The sequence below is a fragment of the Zeugodacus cucurbitae genome, chromosome 3 (genome assembly GCF_028554725.1).
Source record: "Zeugodacus cucurbitae isolate PBARC_wt_2022May chromosome 3, idZeuCucr1.2, whole genome shotgun sequence".
NCBI lineage: Eukaryota > Metazoa > Arthropoda > Insecta > Diptera > Tephritidae > Zeugodacus > Zeugodacus cucurbitae.
Window position 1 is genome coordinate 33,426,568 of NC_071668.1, and position 4,309 is coordinate 33,430,876.

Consider the following 4,309-nt stretch of genomic DNA (forward strand, 5'->3'; position numbering starts at 1 on the left):
GGGTGTAACCGAACATTTTATACTCTCGCAATTTATTTATTTAACTTTATATTATATAATACACAATTTGACCCACATTTTCGACATATATATTGTATAAAGTCCATTGAAAGTTGGAAACCATAATATTAGGTTAGAAGCACCGAGGTCTCGTGTTCGATATATGGGGCCTTAAAAACCTATGGTCCGATTTCGGCTATTTTTAGAATGGGGCTGCCACACTATTAACATAGTATTTGTGCAAAGTTCTGCATCGATATCTTCACTAGTACTTACTTTATATATTGTAAAGTTAACGATTCAGATTGTCTTCAAAGTTCTGGTATATAAGAAGTAGGCGTGGTTGTGAAGCGATTTGGCCTATTTTCACAACATATCATTGGGATGTAAGGAAACTCTTACAAACCAAGTTTCATTGAAATCGGTCGAGTAGTTCGTGAGATATGGTTTTTGACCCATAAGTGGACGACGCCACGCCCATTTTCCATTTTGTAAAAAAATCTGAGTGCAGCTTTCATCTTATTGTGAAATTTAGTGTTTCTGACGTCTTTCGTTAATGAGTTAACCCACTTTTAGTAATTTTCAACCTAATTTTTGTATGGGAGGTGGGCGTGGTTATGATCCGATTTCTTTCATTTTTGGACTGTATTAGGAAAAGGCTAAAAAAACGACTGCAGAATGTTTGGTTTATATAGCTCTATTGGTATGCGAGATATGTACAAAAAAATTAGTAGGGGGCGGGGCCACGCCCACTTCCCAAAAAAAATTACATCCAAATATGCCCCTTCATAGTACGATCCTTCATAACAAATTTTATTTCCATAGCTTTATTTATGGCTTAGTTATGGCACTTTATGTGTTTTCGGTTTTCGCCATTTTGTGGGCGTGGCAGTGGTCCGATTTTGCTCATTTTCGAAAGCAACCTTCCTATGGCGCCAAGAAATAAGTGTGCCAAGTTTCATCAAGATACCTTAATTTTTACTCAAGTTACAGCTTGCACAGACGGACGGACGGACGGACAGACAGACATTCGAATTTGAACTCCACTCTTCACCCTGATCACTTTGGTATATATAACCCTATATCTAACTCGTTTAGTTTTGGGTGTTACAAAAAACCGTTATGTGAACAAAACTATAATACTCTCTTTAGCAACATTTGTTGCGAGAGTATAACAATACAGTGCTCCCTGCCAGCCAAAGGTGGTGAAAAAGCTGGTTAAACCGAAGTTTTTTAAACCCACAAAAGTGGTAAAAAATGTGGTGAGTTTGCCATAGGCCAGTATAGCTGCTTGTGAGTTTTTTAACCACTATTCCCCTCACACGTACGAATACAAAAACAAAACAACCCAAACGTGTGCGTTGGTGTTAGTAATTGAAGAAACATGAGGGGAAAGTGGTTAAGCCTGGCTGGCAGGGCTTAAAGAGATTTATGTATGTACATATATTCCCTTAAAAATTATAGTATCTTTCGCGCTATATAAATGATACCGCAATCGTACCCATCCTTGTGCTCTCTCATTTCCCATACATATTCTCTCTTCATATACATACTATATTAAACCACAATATACATATAAACACACATAAATATACGTAAAACAAGTAAGGAAGGGCTAAGTTCGGGTGTAACCGAACATTTTATACTCTCGCAATTTATTGATGTAATTTTATAAAGATAACACAAGTCTGCATAAAATTCAATAGAATAACGAAAATCATCATAAATAGTATACGGGGACTGAGGTAATTCCTAAACCGATTTCACTCTTTTTCACCACCAAGATACAATATATCGAAGACTTTACGCTCACTTAATTTAATACTACTTATAATTAGGTATATGGGATCTGGGGGAAGTTATGACCCGATTTTTACCATTTCAGGTACAGAGAGAAACTGTTATAAGAAAAAAATGCAGAGGGAATGAATTACAATAAAATATCTGAGGGATTTACCTATATTTTCGGTGAAAAATTAACCTTAGGCACTGAGTTCTTCATGTTCGATATCAGGGGCCTTGAAAAGTCATGGTCCAATTTTGACAATTTTTCCACAAGTGATGTCACAGCTCAAATACAGTATTTGTGAATTCAAAATTGAGTTATATGGGAAGTAGACGTAGTTGTGAACCGATTTCGCCCATATTCCACCCGTGTCATCAGGATGTCAAGAAAGTATTATATACCGAATTTCATTGAAATCGGTCGAATAGTTCTTGAGATATGGTTTTTGACCCATAAGTGGGCGACGCCACTTATGGGCGTGGTTATTTTCCGATTTCCTTCATTTTTGGGCTGTATAAGAAAACGGCTAAAAGAAACGACTGCAGAAAGTTTGGTTTATATAGCTTTATTGGTTTGCAAGATATATACAAAAAACATATTTGGGGGCGGGGTCACGCCCACTTTTCCAAAAAAAATTATATTCTAATGTGCCCCTCCCTAATGCGATCCTATGTTCCAAATTTTATTTTCATAACTTTATATATGGCTTAGTTATAGCTCTTTATGTGTTTTTGGTTATCGCCATTTTGTGGGCGTGGCAGTGGCCCGATTCCGCCCATCTTCGAACCTAACCTTCTTATGGTGCCAAGGAACACGTGTTCCAAGTTTCATTAAGATATCTCAATTTTTACTAAAGTTACAGCTTGCACGGACGGACAGACGGACGGACGGACAGACAGACATCCGGATTTGAACTTTACTCGTCACCCTGATCACTTTGGTATATATAACCTTACATCGAACTCGTTTAGTTTTAGGACTTACAAACAACCGTTATGTGGACAAAACTATAATACTCTCTTAGCAACTTTTGTTGCGAGAGTATAAACATCAAAACGTGCATATGAGCGACAATGCAAACAGGTGACGCTAAGTAAAAGCTAAGACGAGACTAGGTAGTGAATGCACACAAAGAAAACGATTAGTGGTAACAAGTGACCCAAGGAAATAAAGAAAAAGCTAAGGAATGACGGCCGCAGGTATGCACCCACAGAAAAAGATAAGTATACATCTATTTATTTTTATACTCTCGCAACAAAGTTGCTAAGAGAGTATTATAGTTTTGTTTACATAAGGGTTGTTTGTAACACCTAAAACTAGACGAGTCATATATACCAAAGTGATCAGGGTGACGAGTAGATTTGAAATGCGGATGTCTGTCCGTCCGTCCGTCTGTCCGTCTGTCCGCCTGTGCAAGCTGTAACTTGAGTAAAAATTAAGATATCTTAATGAAACTTGGAACACGTGTTCCTTGGCATCGTAAGAAGGGCGGAATCGGACCACTGCCAGTGAGAATGGGGCAATGGGGCATTAACACGCCCACAAAACTGCGAAAATCAAAAATACATAAATTTTCATAACTAAGCCATAAATAAAGATATAAAAGTAAAATTTGGAATCGCACTAGAAAGGGGCATATTTGGGTGTAGTTTTTTTGGGGAAGTGAGCGTGGCCCCGCCCACAAATCGGTTATTTATAAATAACTCGCAAACCAATAAAGCTATATAAACCAAACTTTTTGCAGTCGGTTCTCTTTCGTACCCCACTACACACCATGAAAATAGTTGAAATCGGATAACAACCACGCCCACCTCCCATGCAAATGTTATTTTGAAAATTACTAAAAATGGGTTAACTCACTAACGAAAAACGTCAGAAACACTAAATTTCACATAAGAAATGGCAGATGGAAGCTGCGCTCAGATTTTTTTACAAAATGGAAAATGGGCGTGGCGTCGCCCACTTATGGGTCAAAAACCATATCTCAGGAACTACTCAACCGATTCGAATGAAATTCGGTATATAATGTTTTCTTGGCACCCTGATGACACGTGTGGAAAATGATGAAATCGGTTCGCAACAACGACAACTTCCCATGTAACTCCATTTTGAACTCCATCTTATTCCATCACTTTATAATATATACATAAGGAACCAATGAAGATAGCGAAATAAAACTTTACACAAATCACTTGTGAAAAAATTGTCGAAATCGGACTATAACTTTTCAATGCCCCGAATACCGAATATGAAGAATTCAGTGCCTCATGGTAATTTTTCACCGAAAATTTCGGTAAATCTCTCAGGTATCTTAATTTAATTTAGAACAAATATTTTTCTTCGCTTCGTCGGACCACATAGACGATTTATTGTTCCGCACTCACCTTTTAGTTGTACAGTGTACACTCACACCAACCAATTATTAAAACGAGTATTCACTTCCCGATTTGGTAATTTCAAACTTATGATCTTTATTGAACGGATTTTAAATTAATTGGCAATTAGTACAATTATTAGGAGGGA